We start from the raw sequence: 22,258 nt of genomic DNA, 5'->3' as shown, positions 1-22,258 counted from the left end.
TATTTCTCTCCTGGCTTCTGGTGGGTGACTGAAAATCCATGGCATTCCTTAGCTTATCACATGGCTTGTCCCATGGCCAACTCTCTCCCTTTCTCTCTCTGTCTGTGTATGTATGTCCAAATTTCCTCTCCTTATAAGGACACCAGTCATGTCGAACTAGGGCCCATCCTAATCCAGTTTGGCCTCATTTGAACTAATATGGTTTTCAAAGATTCTACTTACAAATAAGTTCACATTCACAAGACTGACAGAACTTGAGTATATCTTTTGGAGGGCACAATTTGATGTATAACAATTATATTTTAAAAGGATCACACTGGCTGCTGTGCAGAGATTAGATGTAAGGAGCAAAAATGAGGCAAGGAGACCAGCTCCAAGGCCGACTACTGAAAAATATTCTGTGTCAGAGATAATATTGGCTCTAAGCGCAGCCATTGCAGAAGAGGTCAGCAGTGAGTAGATTCTGGGTCGATTTTGAAGTCAGATGTGGAGTGTGAGGGACACTGGAATTAAAATGGTGAAAAAGCCCATGATATCTCCAGCTTTCATGCCATATCACTGCTGAAATCAGATAGTAGAGTGAGTCACTACCTTGGACATGAAGAAGACATAATAAATGGGGATATTAAGTGATGTATTAAAGGTGTTCAGTGTCTTTTTGAGGTAGTTAATCTGTTCTACTGAAAGCACAATACTTCTAGCAAAACCAACACCAGAGGATGATTGTAAACTGGATTCCATTCTAATAGTTCTTTACTGGCAATTCTTAAAATGCTCCAATCAATGAAAAGCTTGAAATGTAGACCAATATATTGATCTATCCATTCTTGTTTGCTATAACCAAAATCAGCAACAGGGACATCACAGTTTTGATGATAACAAAGAAATAAAGTCCTGAAGCTCTGAATTTCATTTCCATTTTATGCAAAGAAGAATGGATTTCTTCTTGCAGGGAATGGATGACCATCGCAGTTGACCTCAATATACTTAATATGCAGCATATTTCCCCATGAATGTTTGAGTGCTAATTTAAAAAATAGGAACTAAATATTGCACTTACGAAGACACTGAGGTCATCCAGTGGGGTGACCAAGGTGACAGGTACAAAAGCATAAACTGCAAAATTTGCAGCTTCTCTTGCTACCATTGAGAGTAATCCTGCTTACCAGAGCCATTCCCTGAGATAAGAATTTCCGCTTGTCCAGCTCTGATAACTCCTTTTAGGCCAGTTATGAGGTCCTTCTTTTTCACTATGAAACTGGAGCCAATAAAAACTGAATTTACTGCCAGTACCAAGCCCACAGAAAGATTATTTGTTTTCTGCTTTTGCAGAAATGCTCCATTTGGTTAGGCTGGAATTCAAAATATCTTCACAGAAACATGTAGGCTAGTGTTTGGCCAAACAACTGGATACCATAGCCCTAGTCAAATTGACACAAAATTAGCCAGCACAATACATTTGAAAATTCTATTCAGTTGTGTAACCATCACTATGAACAACACGTGAAATTTTCATTGCCCCTTTGCAGTCAGTTCCCTTCCCTTCTCTAGCTTCAGGCAATCTCTGGTTTTCTTAGCTTCTAGGGATATTTCTTTCCACTCATCCAGTCTTGAGTTCCATATACTCTTGTTGCTTAATGAAGTCCAAAATTGGGACTGAAATTTTCTAGTGCATCAGAATAACCTGGAGGGAGTATTAAAATACAGACTGTTGCCTCTGATTCAGTAGGACTGGCCCAGATGGGGCCCAAGAATTTACACTTATTACAAAACTGTTTACAAAAATTATCAGTGATGCTGATTCTATTGGTCCAGGATCCACACTTTGGAAACTAGTGAGCCATGAGAGTATCACCTGAACTGTCCAGCAGAAGAGAAAGAAGAGTAAGCAGAAACCTTTGTAAAAGCTCTTGGTGGAGTTGCCAACATTGGAGAGTAAGATGTGAGTCTTACCTAGCCAGAGAAGGCATCTCTGCCTTTCAGAGATGCTGTGGTTGTCAGCACCACTTAATATGTCTTGTACACATTTATATGTGTTGAATTCCTATAGTACTACATAATTTTAGGCTCTTGCTCTCATATATCCTAGTGTAGACCTTGGAACAACCCACCTGAGGACAAAAATAGTGAGCAATGTCCACTGCCTTGACATAGTCCTGGGTACAAGGGTAGGAAAGGAACAGTGTTCCACTTCCCCTTAGCCCAAGACATCTAGTCCAGTTGAGAAATATGGACCAGTAGGCTGTCATTTACAGTTCCATCCATACTCTCTTCATGATAACCAGAATAGTGGAGAGTAAGACTTCTTCTTCTCATGGCCTCTGAAATCTCTTGGAGTTTCAGTTCAAGCATACTTGTTTATATTTTTATTTCCTCCTTCCTACAAAATAGAAATTGGATTGGCTGCATTCAGAGGGATTAACATCATACAATACATAATATGATTTCATCTAATTATCATTTGTCTATAAGATATATAAAATGCTTTATTAAAATATCCAGGGTGGGCAATGGTGGGACAGTGGCAGAATTCTTGCCTGCCATGCCGGAGACCTAGGTTCAATTCCCAGTGCCTGCCCATGCAATCAATCAATCAATCAATCAATCAATCAATATATCCAAGGATAAGCATAATACTATTAGAATTTTACCTGGCATTGAACAATGTAGTTATGTTCACGTGCTATGAAAAGATGCAATGTCAGACAGATGTTTAAGCCGAGATCTAGGAATGAACTTGAAATAAGTTGCTGGCATGGATGAATCCTCAGTTATTCACTCACTCTGAAGCTTTGCTCACTAAGCCCACATCCAGTAAAAGTGTATTTGAGCAGTTTATCCCTCAGGTCATAGAGGCTAGGCCATGCCAATGAGGACTCATTAAGAGTCACTGCAGGTTTTATTTTTTATAAGTGTATCAACACCATAAACACATGCACAACTCTAAAGCCAACATCATCTCTGACTTAGAGGGGTATGTAGTTCAGTGACAAAACAAGACAGGTATGGCAGGGAAAAATTCATGTGGAGTTTAACCCAGGAAATCAAAAAGAAACTGAGCTAGTCCAATAAAAAGAGGGGGCATGAGAAAGGTGGTCTCTATGGATGACCTTGAAGTATAGATCCTTGGTGGATATCTTCTCCTGGAGCCTTGGATTTCCTGGTAGAGTCTTGAACTTGAACCAACAGGACAAAGTTCCTTGACTGAATGATGTTTGACTTGGGAATGGTTTCATTGAATCTGACCTGATTTTCAAATTGTAATGATGCAAAGGAATTACAAAGGATGTAAAGAAATATATCAGGGATGGATTTTATTTGTGAAAATATGGAAGACCAGCAGAAATTCCTGTAGGGCAGAATCCTGTGCGTTTAGGGGTAGTGTATCAGCTCCACTTGCAGGCTTATCCCTAATACTGTGATTAATCCAATTAGTACATCAAACTAGCTGTCCTGACGGTGGTCCAGACTTTGGAAGGGATGAGGGCAAACCAACACACCTCCTGCATGAAAAAATGCTGATAATCACCCAGTGTGGGAGCAGCCTGACTCTTTCAGGAATATTTTCCAGATTTATTTGAGATTAAAAGGACAGGGTTTGAGAAATGAGGGTGATTTTCATAGTTCTAATTCACTACATCTCATTACATCATATGCTATTTAGTGAGCTTTTTATAGAATCTCGCTGATTGTAAGCCAGGTTTTTGTCTGAGTACATGTGTTTCTAGGTAGAAAGAAAAAGGTGCATGAGGATGTCTAAAATGGCTTTTGCATATCCCTCAGCAACATCACTTAGATAGCGTCTTGGATGGAGTGCACATTCACTGATCAGAGGAGATGATGCCTGGAGACTTGAACCTTGGACAGGAACTGAACTCTGCCTATACACATGGCAGGTGGACAATGCTTCCAAGTGCTTTTTGAGTTCCAGGCACCATTTAGGACGTCAAAGAGGCTCAAACGAGCCAGCAGACATTTTACTTTTATCAGGACATAAATATATGTCTTTAAAATATATATTTAGAAAATTCAAGTCTTTGATTCACACAAAGAACATTGAGCTGTTGAGAACACACAGATTTGACTGTGACAGAGCAGGGGTAAGTGACTGATCAGAGAAGGGAGCTTATATTTCTGAAGCTCAGGGAACCACTGCCAGGACTCTTATTTAAAACATGCCTCAGAATAGGCGAATGTGGACGCCAGCATAAGCCGCATTTCAGAATGCTTTGGAATAACCCTATGTTTTTATGGCCAAAGTTGTGCATTGCTGGATGCCAGGTTTCTGTTTGAAATTTGTCAGTGTGGCCTAAAGAGACACTGCTGGCTTGTGGCCACCACTGATCCTACATTAACAATGTTTTCTTCCATGCTTGAGGATCCAGAAATGGATACCCAGCTTGAGCCTTTAGCATATTTAAACATTTCCTCAGTCTTTGAATGAAAATTGTGACAATTACTTCCGTTGAGATAAAAGATACTTTCAGTTGAAAGTAACAATTTACGTCTAAATTCTAGCCAACTTAAACCAGAAGGGGAGTAGTGGCTTGAGCAATGTAGAGAGGCAGGCATTAGTAGAACTTAACAAAATCTCCTTTCCAGGCATGATACCTTTTGGAGTAAGGCAGCAAAGATGGGGTGTGTCCATTCTGGGGGGAACGTGTATGGTCTAGTGCGAGTTTCCATGTTCTCCTGCATCTAGAGTGATCATGAAGTCACGTGCTGATATGGAAGGGCCAGAAGACTGAAGCCATCAGGAACACTGAGCCACCTCATGGACAACAGCTGACCTAAAGCATGACCTAGACCCACAGCAGACTGGATGAATGGGAAACACTGAGATCAGTGGTTTATGGTTACCACTTATTCTTGCCCATTCTAACCAGTACAGAACATTTTCAGGGTGGGTTTGATTCTGTGACTCAACAGTCATTGAGGGCCCAGTTCCAGTCTGTCCTTCTGACATCCTGTTTTAGTTTCCTTGGCTACTCAAAGGAAGTATTATGAAATGAGTTGGGTTAAACAGTGTGACTTTATTTGCTCACAGTTTTGAGGCCAGGAAAATGTTCAAATCAGGTATCGTCAAGGTGATGCTTTCATCCCAAAGACTAGCTGTTAGTGATCCTTGGCTCCTCTTCACATGGCTATGTCTGCTGGTCTCTCCTTTCTTTTCCAGGTTTTATTAATTTCTGCTTCTTGTTCTGTAGCTTTCTCTTCCTTTGCCTGAAGTTCATTTTCTTATAAAGGACCCCAGTGATGAGATTCAGACCCATCCTGATTGAGATGGGTCACATCTTCATCAAAAGGTTCTACTTACAAGGAAAACATACTTTTCTGGAGTACACTCAGTTCCAAATCATCATACCTCCCAAATGTGATGAAGTGACTACTGTATTTCTAACCTTTAAATCTCACACTGGACCATCCAGGGGGCACCCAATAATCTCCCTTCCACTACATTGGTCCAAACTGAGGGTACACCCCTCCTTGAAGCAAGTTTTTTGTTCAGAGAAATGCTATGCCCTGATGGACTTAGATAAGGGGTCAATCATTGGACAAGGATAGGATGTGGGATTACAGTAGTTAATCATGTTAGACTAATTGCAGCCAGCTCCTTGAGCTGGGGTTAGGATTATTGTTCCTGAAGCATGTGGGATTGGAAAGGGGTAGGAACAGGGGAGACTTAGGAGATGGATGGGAGATCAGCAGGCATATGAAGCTGAGTCCTATGCTGGGTTGGAAAGTGCTGGGTCAGGATTTAGACCCAGGTCTTCCTGACTTCTTTGTAGTATATAAGAAGTTTTAATTTTTTCATAATCAATGAAGTAGGAAATTTCTGAGTACATTGTAAGGAATCAAATTTAAAAAACAAAGATTCTCCTAAGTCCATTAAAAAAATGAGAAAAAGTTGGGCCATGCATGTTTCGAAAGGATAACATATTTAAATCAAGTACAATGTCATGAATTTGTCAATGATACCTTTGTTTTATGGGACCGATGTTGGTAAATAAGGAAGAGATGGGAATTGCAAAAGGGCAATGAACAAGACTATTTCATGTAAAAATAGTAACCCCAGGTGATTGTCTTGAAATAAAATTGAAGATACTTGTTTTCTTAATATTATTATAAATGCCTAAATATAATAATTTCTCATATTAATTCCTTGGGTTCTTGCTCCCCAACTGGGCTTTTGCATAATGATTTGTAAAATATTATTTCACCCAAAATTTGATATCCAATTTTAAATTCCTGTAAAATAAATCAGCCAACAAAAGCAGGCTAATTTATTCTGAATGTAGGTGAGAAGAAGCAAAATGCACTGTTGGGATCTTAGCTGGTCCCCCACTAGGACTTGTGACTTGAGTTTGTTTAAATGTACTGCTATCCCCTTCCCTGCATTACTAAGTAAAAATGCCCTCTATCTCAGTGGAAAAGTTTATGAAGAAAGTAGGTGAGCCTAAGAAGCCTCAAAAGGCCCAAGCACTAGAAAATACACAGGATAAGGAAGGGAGAGGGAAACAAGAAGCCAAATCTTTAAAAGAAATATCGTCATATAGATAAAATTATTGATGTGGCATCATGATATTAGAGTGATGAAATTATGCCTCAATTTCACATTACCAACAGCTGCGGAATATAAACCAAAGGAACACAAGCATACCCTAATTGAGTTTTACATATGTGTACACCCATGTAACACTAGACAGATCAAGAAATAGAACTTTCCATCACCCTGTCCCAAGTCAACATCATCCACCCCTAGAGATAACCACTTACCTAACCTCTATTATCATAGACTAATTCTGTCACTTCTGGAACTTTCACAATGTAATTATATGAATACATACAGACACACACTCTTTTTGCATTTGACTTCTTTTACTCAACATTATATTTTTTAAATTCATCCATCTTTTATGTGTGTATCAGTAATGTGTTCTTTATTGCCGTGTAGCATTTCATTGTATGAATATGCCACTATTTATTCATCCTCTATGCTTTAATGAACATTTGGATTGACTTACAATTTTTTGTTATTAATAGTAAAGTTACTATAGACATTCTTGTACAATATCTTTTTCCTTGGGGTATATGCTTCTGGGTTTTAGAATAGGCAACGTTAAGTTTTAGAAGATACTTGCAAAGTTTTCCAAAGTGATTGAGCCAATTTACATTTCCTCCATCAAAGTATGGGCGTTTCAGTTGTTTCACATCCTTGTCAATAATTAGTATTGTCAGGCTTTCTAATTTTAATGGAAATTTACTGATGTTTTATTGTGATTTTAATTTGCAGTCCATTGATGAGTAATGATGGTAAGAATGAATTTATATGAATCTTGATCATTTGGATAATCTCTTGTGAATTGCATGTTCAAACCTTTTGCCCATTTTTATTTGGATTGCTATTATTTGTATTATTTATTTGTAACCATTCTTCATGTATGCTGGATACAAATCTTCTGTCATATTTCTGTATTGAAAATATATTCACCCAGATTGTGTCCTCCCTCTTCACTTTCTTAATTTTATGTCCTGTTGAACAGAAGTTCTTATACTGAAGTAGAACATCATTTTTTTGTTGTTTTATTATTAGGGCTTTTTGTATCCTATTTTAAATAAGTTTAGTCATTTCATGATCATGAAAATATTAAACTGTTTCTTTTAGGGTTTTTTTTTTTAGAGTGTGTATGTGTAGTATTACTTAGAATGTTCTACAAACTGAATTATATCATCTCTGCATTTTATATCTTTCTTCAGTAATTTTGTCTTTTATTTCTTTTTCTTGCCTTAATATACCAGTTAAACAGCAATAATAATAGTGGATATCTTTGCTTTGGTGCTGACCTCAGGGGAATTCACTGTTTCACCACTGAGTCTAATGGTGGTTTCAGAATAAGGAAATTCCTTTCTACTTCTAGTTTGCTCTTAGTTTCAATGCATCTGCTGAATTTTAGGAAATGCTTTTTCTTTTGGAAAAGAAATATTCTTTTCTTTACATAATCACGTTGTTCTCTGTAATTCTATCACTGTGATGAATTGCACTGATTGATTTTATTTTTTTGAGGGGGTTAGTGTATCATCCGGGAATTGAACACTGATTGATTTTTGAATGTTAAACCAACATTGCATTCCTGGAATAAACCTCACTTAGTCATGTTGTATTGTTCTTTTTATACACTGATGGAGTCTATTTACTAATGCTTCATTTTGAATCTTTGCTTCTATATTCAAGCAAGATAATAGTCTTTTGTAATGTCCCTCTCAGGTTTTGGTATCAAGGTTATTCTGGCTCACAAAATGAGTTGGCAAGTTCTCTGCTTTTTCTATTCTTTGAAAATTTTGTGCTTGTGTGAGGTATTATGTCTAATTTTATTATATTAAATGTTTGGAAAAATTAACCATTGAATCCATCTGGTCCTGGAATTTTCTTTGGATGAATATTTCTAATTGTGGATTTAATTGCTTTAATAGATTTAGGACATTTTTTATGCCACTTTTCTTAAATTGCATTCTTCAACTAATTTGCTAAATTAAGTCAATATTTAAATTTATTGGTACAAAGTTTTTTTTTACAATATCTTCTTACTATCTTCTTACTGCCTGTAGGACATTCTCTTAATATCTATAATATCAATTACATATTTCATTATATCACTTTTCATTCCAGATATTGCTAATATATGATTACTTATTTCTTGATAATCTTGCTAAAGGTTTATCAAATTTTAAAAATCTTTTAGAGAATCAACTTCTGGTTTTGCTATATGCATATTTTTATTTAATTGCTTTTCCTTATCATATTTGTTTCTTTTATTTCTACTTCGATTTTAATTTGTTATTCTATTCCCAATATCTTAACTTGGAATCTTGGAAAATTGGTATATTACCTTTTATTCCTTTCTAATATATACATTTAAAACTATAAATTTCACTTTCACTATTGTTTTAGCTGTATTTCACAAATTTGGATGTAATGTTTTATTTAATTCAACATATTTTCTAATTTCAACTGTGATTCTTTCTTTGATGTTTAATTCAGAACTTTGCTGATTTATTTTTAAAAAATGGAGATTTTCTGCATTTGAATTCTTATTGAATTTCACAGTTGGTCAGGAACATTTGCTGTATGCTTTCATTACTTTAAAAGTTGTTGAGCAGTTCTACATTGGTAAATGGCTTATGGATATTTGAAAAGAATGTGTTTTCTGCAGATTTCGATTGTGCTGTTCTTAATATATCAATATTGCCTAATTGTAATCTTCAAATGTTCTATATCTTCACTGATCTGATTTTGTCTTTTTGATCCAAGAATTGCTAAAAGACATAAGTTTATACATCTAACTATAATGTGGACTTATCTAGCTCTCTCTTTAGTTCTCTAAGCATATTGAAACTTTGATATTAGATACATACAGATTTAGGATTGCTATGACTTTCTTTTGAATTGATTCTTTTATCATGGAATGTTACCACTTGTCTGTCAGAGTATTTCTTATTTTAAAGTGTATTTTAATTAATATTAATTTTTCCATGCAAGGTTTTTTTTTAGTTTCTGTTTGCATGCTATATTTTTTCATCCCATTACTTTAATCCTATCTGTAAATGTTTATTTAAAATGTGTTCATTGTTAATATCATATGGTTTGACCTTTCTTAAAAATAAATCTAACTCACTTTGATTGGGTATTTAGTCCATTCAAAATCAATTTAATTACTTATATGGTAGCTTTAAAAGTGTATCATTCTGCTACTTGTTTTCCATTTGTCCTGGGTGCTATTTTTTTCCTTTTTCCCAATTTCCTACTTTCCATTGTATTGTGCTTTTTGATATTGCAATTTATCTCATCCATTAGCAGTTTGTTATAAATTTTAGCATCAGTTTTTGATGGTTACTTACCCTAGAAATTACAAAATGCATCCTTAATTTATTACATTTGCCTAAAATTTGTGTTTTTCTTTTTTAGAGGCTGTGGGTTTACAGAACACTCATGCATAAAATACAGCAGTGTAGGAGCTCTGAAATCTCTGCCACGCATCCTTTCTCCCAGCAGCTATTCACTGCCAATCTCTTAGAAACGGCACCTGAGTAGTTTCAGATTAGGACAAGGACCAAAAGGGTACTTTTATCTAGATTTATTGGGTGCCCTTTCTCAGAGGTTCCCTGCTCTCCAGTGTTCCCCCAACCCCCTTTTCAGCTGCCTGAGCAGTTCAAAGCGAAAAGCTGTTTCCTCTACACAGAGACAGCTGCTGTTTGCATAGGTAATATTTCTCCATGCTTCCATTTGGAAAATGCAGCCAGGATAAAACGGGTATATGTACACTCACCTGGGGTACTCTCCTTCTTTCAAGGATTATAGCTTTACATTCGCTGTTGCCCAAGGCTGCTGTACAATGAGCAATTCTTTTATATATTTTGTCCAGCTTTTATAATTATTTAAAACAGTATGAGTTTGATATCAGATATTTTGTTATGGCTGGAAGTAGAAAAGGAAATCAGGAAGCAACCAGTTTTTAAAAATTGTCTGTTCATTTTATTCTGCCAGGTGCTATTACATTCATTATTTATCTTTAATATATTATTTCATTATTCATTTACATTAAGTACATGTTTGTTTCTGTGCAGGCAGAAAGTATAATCTATATTTGATACAGACAAGATTAATGCACAGTGCTCATAAACATTCTCATTAGTGAGCCCGTAAGTGCTAAATTATTAACTACTTGGACTTTTAAATGCCACATTATGCAGAAAATACATGATGAGTTGCTACGTCTGTGTTAAAAGTGTTTTAGTAATATTTTGGGGGGAAATCTAGGTGTTTAGGGATGGGTCTAGGAATGCATTATTATGTTTACATTTACAAAAATTGTATGGGCTTCCACTTTCTCAGAAATCTCTTCAAAATTTTTGCAGGAATAAACTGGATTTAGATAAAAAACATTTCCCACCTACTGCTGTTTCCATGATTCTTTCTCTTATACACAAAATATTAACCCAATAACCTAACCATAAGAATTCACAAGGCTCTGACATTCATATAATTAATCCTAGGCTTTTTACAGGTGTGACTTATCATGTCTTAGTGATTCCCGAACTCAATTCCCTTAGAACTTGCTCCTTTTGCATTTCCCTTAGACGTCAGATTTCACCTTATCCCCTCAATGGCTTGTAACTGCCTCTCTTACATTACTGAGAAAAGTAAGGTTATTCTTTGAGAAAACTGTGGTCTCTTTCAATTATTGCTGAGATACCTCTCTTGGCTTTTCCACCTGGCTTAGCAGAAGGGTTATCCTCATAACCCAAGTCACTCCTTCTCCAAGGCAGAATTTTATTTTCTCCCTCTCAACGGACGCTTTTTCTTTTGCTTTCAACTGAGTCACCCTCCTCTGCCTGAAAAACTCTGAATCTGACTCTGTCATTGCCCAAGTTGGCATCTTCATTCTTCACATCCATCCACCGCTCAAAGTCCTCCCATGTCTGGGCTGCACGCACCGCATTCTTTCACAGCCACTCATCGGGGGTTGACGGTGGCCCCCAAGAAGTCACGTTCAAGGGTCAACCCTCAGACTCAAGAATGTCACCTTACTTGGAAATAGGGTTTTTAGGTCCAGATCAAGCTTGTACAGTGCCCAGGAAGGGGTGGTTGCTAGACCAAAAGACATACCCGGCACAGAAGTGGACATGGGTTTCTTGGGATTTAGAAGCTTTCTGGTGATGGCCAACTGGAATTTAGTGCTCTGTGAAGGGACTAAAAATGCACAAGGCAATATATGATTTCAGAATAAAGGCATTCCATATAGTGTGAGGACATTGGGTCTCTAGAATAATCACTAAAGAGGCCTAAGAACTGATGTTTTACTAAGGTTGGTGTTTAAGATTAAGATACAATCAATGCCATTTTTCTACATTTGTAATTTCATTCTTCCCCTGTGGGAAGATTGTTTACTTTCGTGACCTTTGTCCTTGGCTAAAGTAGGCTTTTATGGGCTTTCAGGAGGGGTCCCAGGTATTGGGCTGCCATAAGGGTCTTTGAAGATGTGAACGGTAAAGATGAAGCCAAACTGGATTAGGGTGAGCCCTAACGACTGGCGTCCTTTTAAGAAGGAAAGGATTAGACTAAGACAGATGAATGAATGCCTTGTGATGACCGAGGCAGAATGCACCATGGAAAAGGCACCAGTCGTTGCCAGAAGCCAGGGGAGAGTCAAAGAACATATCCTTCCCACAGATGTCAGGGGAAGCAAAGCCCTGCCAACACCTCAATTTTGGACTTCTAGCCCCTAGAACTGTGATATAATAAATTCATTTTGTCTTTAAGGCATCCAGTTTGTGGTGCTTTGTTACAGCAGCCCCAAGAAGCTTAGACACCATTCATACCCGGCAAATCTCCCCTAACTGACCTTTACTCTTCAAGGTCGGCAGTGGCTTCCTGATAGGAAGGCTAGTGCTTTTCTCATAGCACTTGATACAATTTATTGCCTCTTCCTAGTCAAGGTATGCATGTCAATTCACTATACTGGCTGTCTTCCTTCTTCCCTTCCCCCTTTGCTGATTACCCTTTCTTTGCCATCTCTTTATAATGGAAATTCACTAAGGTTCAGTCTTTGGCTCTCTCTTGTCCCTGCTTTTGTTTTTTTCTCTCAGAACATTATTTTTTATAATAGATATAGCTGTTCTCTTCAGATACCTCTTGGATATACATTCCTGGTATGGTTTTAATGTGAACTTTCATAAATGCTCTTGAGTAATTTTTCTTCCCATTACTACAGCAGAATCTACTGTTTCAATTGCCCAGTGAGCCCCTGCCATAGCTCCCATGTTCCTCCTTTCTTCCTTGCTAACACAAAAGCCCAGTTTTGTTCTGGCAGCTTTTGCCCCATTTCACTGAAGAGATGATTGAGGCTTGCCTGGATGGCAGTCTTGGAAATCTCGGAAGATCATTATCCCTTCTGCCAGATATGTGTGTAACTTAGTTTTACCTAAAGAGACGTAAGAGGAAGTGTGACGAGCAGTTTGGGAATTTTTTTTTCTACCTGGTAAGAGTTATTGCTGTGGGCAGAGAAAGCTATTTCCCCAGTGTTCCTTCCTTTCCACTTTGGATGTTGTTCTGTGAAGATGTAGATGCCTTGAAGCAGTGGTCGCCTTCTAAGAAAATGAGGAGCCAGGCAGAAGAGGGAAAGGTTCCCGTCAACTGATGACTTTGTCGACCTGCAGAACCAGTGCTGAGACTACCTGAAGCCTGACTTCTCATTAAGAGAACTCCTTCTGCTTTTAACCAATGTTATTAGCCGCTGAAATATCTAGGCACTGCACTGCCAACCTCTTAGTCAAAACCCAATTTCAAAATTGGGTCATTTGGGTTCTTCCATCTCTCTGTCTCTCCCTATCCATCAAGTCCTGAAGTTGAGCATTTTGTCATCATTTCCTGCTCTCATAGCCCCACCCCCACCACCACCATCTTTTTTCCATGCCTACAGCTACCATCCAGTCTGGACCTAGTTGCTGCTTTCCTCATTTTTTTTTTAACAGCAGCTTTGCTCTCTCCAGATATTACCCTTTTATTCCAGTATATATTCTAAGATTATTGTCACTTTAAAAATGATATTCATCTTCAAAATCAGTTTTTCTCTAACTTTTTGGTCTTAAGAAGTTTTTACATTCCTGAAAAAAATTGTGGATACCATAAAACTTTTGTTTGGGTGAGTTATATCTTTGCATATTTACATACTACACATTTAAACTGGAAATGTTTTAAATATATTAATGAGATCATTAAAAATAATAATTTATTAAAGGTTAAAATTCTGGTATATGTGACAACATGGATGAAGCTTGAATGCATCATGTTGAGTGAAATAAGACAAACACAAAAGAACAAATATTGCATGATCTCACAGATTTGAAACAATGAGAATAAACAAACTCATAGAGTGAGAATGTAGAATATAGGTTATCAAGGGATAGGACAGGGATAGAAAATGGAAAGTTGAGGCTTAAAATGTACAGGGTTCCAGGTGGGCCATGGTGGCTCAGCAGGTAAGAGTGCTTGCCTGCCATGCCCGAGGACCCGGGTTCGATTCCTGGTGCCTGCCCATGTTAAAAAAAAAAAAAAAAGATGTACAGGGTTCCTATTTGAATGATAGAAATATCTTGGTAATGGATGATGATGATTTTATTAATGTAATTAACGCCAGTGAAATATATATCTGAATACGATTGAAAAAGGAAATCTTAGATTATATATATATACGGTAATAGACTAAAAATTTTTTTTAAATCCTTGGAACCATACTACACATATGATAAACTATAAGTTAAACTATGGACTACAGTTAATAGTACAATTATAAAAATGTGCTGTATCCACTGTAATAAATGTTCCATACTAACGCAAGGTGTTGGTAGTAGGTGGTGTACAGAAATCCTGTGATTAGTCTGTAAACATACACTTCCTCTAATAAAAAAAGATGCTGAGAATATTGTTCAAATGACAGCAAAAGATTTAGAACATTACATAAATTTAGTTGACAGAGCAGTGGCAGGATGTGAAAGAATTGATTCCAATTTTGAAAGAAGCTCTGTATTAAACAGCATCACATACTACAGAGAAATCTTTTCATGGAGATGAAGCATCAATTGATGCCCCAAACTTCATTGTTGTCTTATTCATTTATGGTTTTTTTGTTTTTTTTTTTTTACATAGTCAGGCACCAGGAATCAAACCCGGGTCTCTGGCATGGCAGGTGAAAACTCTGCCTGCTGAGCCACTTTGGCCCACCTGTTGTTGTCTTATTTTAAGAAATTGCCACAGCCACTCCAACCTTCAGCAACTACCAACTTGATCAATCAGCAGCCATCAACATTGAGGCAAGACCCTCCACAGTAGCAAGATTATGATTTGCTGAAAGCTCAGATGATGGCTAGCACACTTTAGCAATACAGTAGTTTTAAATTATGTATATTATTTTTTAGACATAATGTTATTACACACTTATTACATTGACTACAGTATAGTATGAACATAAGTTTATATATGCACTGGGAAACAAAAATTTTTAAAGTTAATTTAAAAGTTAATTTAATTAACTTTAAAGCTAATTTAAAAATTACCTTTTTGTGGTGGTCTGGATATCTCTGACATATGCTGCATTACATTGATCTGTTGTCTATCTCTGCACCAATAACAGACCATCTTAATTATTATTGCTTTATAATAAGTTAATAAAAATCACAACTAGCATTTCTTCCAAGATCAAAGGGTCTTCCAAATTCTTGGGTTTGAGTACATTGATATAAACTTTAGAATCAATTTGCCAAATTCCACAAAAATCTCTTTTGGGACTTTGGTTGGATTTGCATTTAATCTATAAGATATTTTGGGGAGAGCTGATATCTTTTCAATATTCTGTCTTCCAATTCTTGAACATGGTATTTCACTATTATGTAAATTATTTTAAATGGCTCTTAATAAAGTTTTATAATTTTCCCATAGTATTTTTCATTTCATTTAATTTGTTTCTTTATTCATGGTTGTGGGTTTACAGAACAATCATGCATGAAATACAGGATTCCCATACACCATCCTATTATTAAACCTTGACTGCTGTGAGAAATTTGTTACAGTTGATGATAGCTCATTTTTATAATTGTGTTATTAATTAAAGCCAGTGGTTTAACAAAGGGTTCATTGTTTGCAGAGGGTAGTTCCAGGAATTAAAAAAATTTCTAGTGTACAATCTAAGATTTCTCTTTTTTAATCATTGTAAGATATATATTTCAAAGCTATTAATTGAGTTCATAATGTTGTGCTACCACCACTACCATTCATTATCACAACATTTCCACCATTTCAAATAGGAATCCTGTACATTTTACTTTTTTACTTTTTTATTTTTTGGGGGGAGCATGGTCTGGGAATGTATAGAAGGGGAGCATTCTACCATTGAACCACCCATGCACCCCACAATTCTGTACATTTTAAGCCTTAAATTCTCATTCCCAGTCCCCATCCCATTTCCTTGTAAACTTTATTCTAAATTCCAACTCTATAAGTTTGTTTATTCTAATTGTTTCAAATCAGTAAGATCATACAATATTTGTCCTTTTGTGTCTGGCTTATATCATTCAACATTATATCCTCAAGGTTCACCCATGTTTTTGTATGCATCAGGCCTTCATTCCTTGTCATGATTAAGTCATATCCCATTGTGTGTATAACCACATTTTGGTTGTCCCTTCATTGATTGAAGGACCCTTGGGTTGCTTCCATCTTTTGGCAATTGTGAATAATGCTGCTGTGAACATTGATATGCAAATATCTTTTCAACTCCCTGCTTTCAATTCTTTTGGGTATATACCAAGTAGTAGGATTTCTGGGTCATATGATAATTCTATCACTTAATTCTCTTAGGCACTATCAAACTGTCTTCCATAGTGACTACACTATTTTATATTCCCACCAGCAATGAATGAGGGTTCCTGTTTCTCCACATCCTTTCCAACATGTGTAACTTTCCATTTTGTTATACAGCAGCCATTCTAATGGATGTGAAATTGTATCTCATTGTGGTTTTGATTTGTATTTCCCGGATGGTTAATGATGATAAGCATCTTTTCATGTGCTTTCTGATCATTTTTTTTATTAATTAACAGAAAAAAAAAAGAAATTAACCCAACATTTAGAAATCATACCATTCTACATATGCAATCAGTAATTCTTAACATCATCACATAGATGCATGATCATCGTTTCTTAGTACATTTGCATCGGTTTAGAAGAACTAGCGACACACCAGACAAAGATATAGAATGTTAATATAGAGAAAAGAAATAAAAATAATAATAATAGTAAAAAAAAAAGAGATGCTCAATGTCCCTGGCCATTAGAGAAATGCAAATCAAAACTACAATGAGATATCATCTCACACCCACCAGAATGGCCATTATCAACAAAACAGAAAATGACAAGTGCTGGAGAGGATGCGGAGAAAGAGGCACACTTATCCACTGTTGGTGGGATTGTCAAATGGTGCAACCACTGTGGAAGGCAGTTTGGCGGTTCCTCAAAAAGCTGAATATAGAATTGCCATACGACCCAGCAATACCATTGCTGGGTATCTACTCAAAGGACTTAAGGGCAAAGACACAAACGGACATTTGCACACCAATGTTTATAGCAGCGTTATTTACAATTGCAAAGAGATGGAAACAGCCAAAATGTCCATCAACAGAAGAATGGCTAAACAAACTGTGGTATATACATACGATGGAATATTATGCAGCTTTAAGACAGGATAAACTTATGAAGCATGTAATAACATGGATGGACCTAGAGAACATTATGCTGAGTGAGTCCAGCCAAAAACTAAAGGACAAATACTGTATGGTCCCACTGATGTGAATGGGCATTCGAGAATAAACTTGGAATATGTCATTGGTAACAGAGTCCAGCAGGAGGTAGAAACAGGGTAAGATAATGGGTAATTGGAGCTGAAGAGATTCAGACTGTGCAACAGGACTAGATACAAAAACTCAAAAATGGACAGCACAATAATACCTAATTGTAAAGTAATCGTGTTAAAACACTGAATGAAGCTGCATCTGAGCTATAGTTATTTTTTGTTTGTTTGTTTGTTTGTTTGTTTTTGTTTTTTTTCTGATCATTTTCATATATTCTTTAGAGAGATATGTATTCAAGTCCTTTGCCCGTTTTTAAATTGGGCTGTCTTTTTCTTGTTAAATTGAAAGATTTCTTTAAATATTCTTGAAATTAACCTTTATTGGATATAGAGTTTTGAATATTTTCTCCCATTGTGCAGGGTGTCATTTTACTTTCATGTTCAAGTCCTTTGAGGTTTTTAATTTTTATGAGGTCCCACTTACCTATTTTTTTCTTTTCTTTCTTGTACTTTGGGAATAAAGTCTAAGAAACCACTGCCTAACATAAGGTAATGAAGATGCTTCCCTATATTTTCTTCTAGGAATTTTATAGGTCTGTCTCTTATATCTAGATCTTTGATCCATTTTGAGTAAATTTTTGTATAAAGTGTAAGATAGGGTCCTCCTTTTTTGTGTGTGAGTAAAGATACAATTTTCTGAGGTAGTTCGGCGGTTTGATTCCTGGCCCATGCACTTCCCCCCGAATAAGCAAACAAACAAAATCAGTAAATGGTGCTGCAATAATGGGATATTCACATGGAAAAAGAATGAAATGTGACCCTGGCCATACAAAAAAGAAAAAAGATCAATTTTTCCAAGGTATTTCTGTCTCTTTCTGTGAGCAGGGAGCCAGCCTGGGGCTAACCTGTGGCAAAATAGGGGGTGGGCAACTTGAAGCCACCTTGCAGAGAGATGTTTACAGTAACATGCCCTCTCGCTCCTCCTCTTCCCTGGATGCTGTACAGCATACTGATGGCCTCTGGAGTTTCAAAATAGTTGTTTCAGACAATTTCTGCTTGTTTAAATAGTTGTTGTGGTGGAAGGACTGAATGCTATAGCTCCCTACTCTATCCTATTCCCACAGTCTTCTTTCCCATAGTGTTTTAAACTTATTTTGTTAATTTTATTACTAGGTAATTGACACTTTATGACTAGAATGCTCATGCATAGCTGGTGGGATTGTAAAATGATGCCGCCGTTATAAAAAACAGTCAGGTAGTTCCTTAGCAGGTTAAATAAAGAATAACTATATGATTTGACAATTCTACTCCTAGGAATATACCCAACATAATTGAAAACAGAGACTCAGACAGATGCTTGTACACCAAATAGCAACATTATTTACAATAGCCAAAAGGTAGAAACCACACAGGTGCAATCAATGGATAAACGGATAGGCAAAATGTGGCATATACATGAAATGAAATCTTATTCACCCATAAAGCATATTAAGTTATTATACATGCTATGGCATGGATGAACCTCTAAAATATTATGCTAGATAAAATAAGCCAGACACCAAAAGACAAAATATTCTATGATTCCACTTATATGTTAATCATTATATTAATATCTGGAATGAACCAATTCATAGCAACAGAAAGTAGATTAGAGGTTACCAGGGATTAAGGGGAGAGGGGCAAGAGGAGTTATGCTTAAAGATTTTGTTTGGGATGATGAAATTTCAGCACCGTTTATATTTACTTTGCCTAAAGGTTATGAATAATTTGGACTTTTATACATTAAATCATGCTCTACTTATAGTACAGGAGTTTGCTGAGGATCTTTGGTTGCTTGCAGTCACTTCAGGGTTACCTGTGTTGGTAATTTGCATTTGTAGCCAACTGGGATGAGTTGGAGGATTTCGGGGCTGATCAAAAAAGACACTTGACCACGAGGTGGCAGCAGCACACAATAAACTTTATTCTGTTGCTAGGACAGGTTGCCTGGGAAGGGCAGTTGCTCTCAATAATGGACCTTCCAGAGATTTCATGTGAAGGACCACCAAGAAGGGAATCAGGACAGGGAAACTCCTGGGAGAGGGGGGCTTACATGCCTAGGTAATGTTACTCAGCAGCACAATGAAGACCTCTGGGTCAGAGAACTCCCAAAGAAGGTGGAACTTGAGTCTTTGTGACCACAGGGCATGTCGCATACATGGCTAGCAGATGTTGGGCATGGTTTTGTGGGCTGTGCAAATCAAGTTGGCTCCAAATGGCTAAAAACATATTTATTCGGGCCATATTTAAAATAACTGGATGTATAAGAATTTGAGTTTAGTGCTGGTAGGTTTTGGGCTAATTGCCCTAGCCTGCTATAATGAAGTAAGCAACATATAAAGCCAAAATATAGGGGCCAACTTTGGCTCATTTATATAACAACATGCATGAGGCTTATCTGCACCATCTTTATAATACTGGGGAATCATTTTGGCTCTGTTACAAAACAATCCCCTTGTCCTGGTTGGATTTTTAGAATTTTGAAGACATTAATTTTCATGTGTCTGTAGTATGTATTATAGCATCCCTTGCCAAGAAGAAAAGCATGAGTTTTGTATCTACTTTAGTTTTGCTTCTTCAAATAAACTTAGAAGGCATCAATGTGGAAAGAAATAAGGAGAGATTTCTGAAAAGTTTAGAAATCAGTGTAGGGTTTATTCTAAAGAAAACTCATGGAACAGAGCAGGGGCACAGAGTATGCATGCCATGTTACTCAAAGATGCATTTTGTCACATTTTTGTCTCTAGCTATTTAATATATTTATACAATTTTTGCTGAAAGTAAGTTGCAGGTATGACACATTATCCTTATCCTGCATCTCTTCTGTGCCCAGAATAAGAAGATTTTCTTCTGTACCTAGAAGAGCATGATCACACTTTAGAAATAAGCCTTGATTTCCTAACGTCAAAAGTTGAATATAGTCGGTGGGTAGATGATTGTTCATCGTAGTATTCTTTCAACTCTTTTTATGCTTGAAAATTTCATAACAAAAAGTTGGTGGGAAATTAATTGCCAGGTTACCATCTTGTGGTGGGGTGAGCTACAAACTCCTTGCCAAGTATACAAGTCCAGGTTTGCTGTCTGGGACTAACTTCTTGAAAAATCTGTTTGCTCACCTAAGAGGAACATCATGAAAAGAAATCCATCTTAAGCAAGAGAGTGAAAACTCACAAGTATGTTCCAATGTTAATAATTAAAGACTGGCCTGAAAAAGAGAATTCAGAGTATGGAAAGGTGAGCGCTGCTCACACTATTCCTTACTCTGATTCTTTCTCCCACAAGAAGGGTGGATGGAAACTATAACTCAAAGAACCATGCCATTAAACTCTGTGAGCGACACTGAGTAAACACCAACACCATTGTCAAAAATAAGGGAAGAGACCTGCCCTAAAGTAACAGCTGGGACATCCTGCCTCAGGAGAAATCAGGCGGGAAAACTTTCTTCCAGCAGAGAGTAGGCTGGGTCTCTCTAGTCTTGTAAATGGGGGTTGAATGATGGAACAACGTTACTATTGTTGATGTCCTTTGGTATTTTTCATGCTGATGTTTTACTTTACATCCCCACACATTTCTAATTAAATATATATATGTATATATGGAGGAATGTCAATAAAGATGGATTAAAAAGTATTTTCAAAGCAACTCTAAGAAACACAGTGCATCTGTAAGTAACATGGCATGCGTACTCTGTGCCCCTGCTCTGTTCCTACCACTTCTCCCTTGGTTGACCACTCTTTTTCAGCTTTCCAGCCTATTCCAACTCTCTCCAGCTTTATATCCTCATTTCCAGCCTCATCCCCTCTTCCCCCATCATTCCTTCCCACCATTTCTGGAGCAATCTTTCTAAGGGACAAAGCCAACCATGTGCTGTCTCTTACTTACAATGCTCTAAGGAGTCCCCATCACCCTTTCAGGATAAAGCCCAAATTCCTCATTATGTCAATCAAGGTTCTTTGTGATTTGGCCTGGACTGAAGTTCTAAAATGTCTCTTCCCCTGGTTTCTCAGGCTTCTATGCCTTAGTTGTACTAGATTAGCTACGGTCCCTGAAATTAAGGTCTCTCTCTTTACGATTTTCTTTCCTTTCTTCATCACGATAAGTATTTATCACTGATACTGTCCTTTTGAAGGGTGAGTAAATGAAAACTAAAAACTGTGTTCTCAGGGCCCTTGCTATCTGTGGGGGAAAAGACTAGGAACAGAAATTTTCAAGCGTTTCCTCTGCCAGAATGTTCTCTTCCTTGTTCACTGGGTGCCCATTTATTTTTCAGGGTTGGTTTCAAAGGTAATTCTCTGAAATATCTTCCTTGGCACTTTTCCCCCTGCCCACACTCCCACGCCCACTCCAGAACCTTCTGCTACTTTGTACCTGCTACCTTTATTTGTGACCATTTACTTCTACTGCCAGGCTTAGCTTCTCAGGGAAGTGTGGCCCTACCGATGACTTAACAGTGGCTGAAGGGACATGATGAACAATATTTTCCCCTTTCTATGACTGCTTATGGTAATACATTTTGACCTGTATCATTGTTACCTTCCAGAAAATCCCTCAGAGAGAGCTTGCTTTCCAAACCAGTGAGATCTAGAGGCACACACAAAATTGCAGCCATGGCCTTACTCAGCACCTGTGAGGGTTCTCTGTTGGAGATTTATTAGACCAACACATCAAGTCATTAAATCATTTGATTGACTGATGGAAAATCCATGAAAACTGAGGGAGAATTGAGGTTCTTGTCCCTTGTGCCCCCTACCAGAGATTACAGCCATTGCTGATCTTTTAATCAAGAGTAGGGAGGGGATTTTAAAAACAAGACACATTTC

General features: G+C 37.1%; 1 pseudogene; it reads right to left on the bottom strand.

Annotated features, from left to right (window-relative positions):
- Window positions 1–480: 480 nt before the first annotated feature.
- On the bottom strand, window positions 481–22,047 carry LOC143651459 (magnesium transporter NIPA3 pseudogene; annotated as a pseudogene).
- Window positions 22,048–22,258: the final 211 nt, after the last annotated feature.

The sequence above is a fragment of the Tamandua tetradactyla genome, chromosome 12 (genome assembly GCF_023851605.1).
Source record: "Tamandua tetradactyla isolate mTamTet1 chromosome 12, mTamTet1.pri, whole genome shotgun sequence".
NCBI classification, from domain to species: Eukaryota; Metazoa; Chordata; class Mammalia; order Pilosa; family Myrmecophagidae; genus Tamandua; species Tamandua tetradactyla.
The sequence above is the reverse complement of the archived record's forward strand: the minus strand, read 5'-3'. Positions and strand labels throughout refer to the sequence as shown.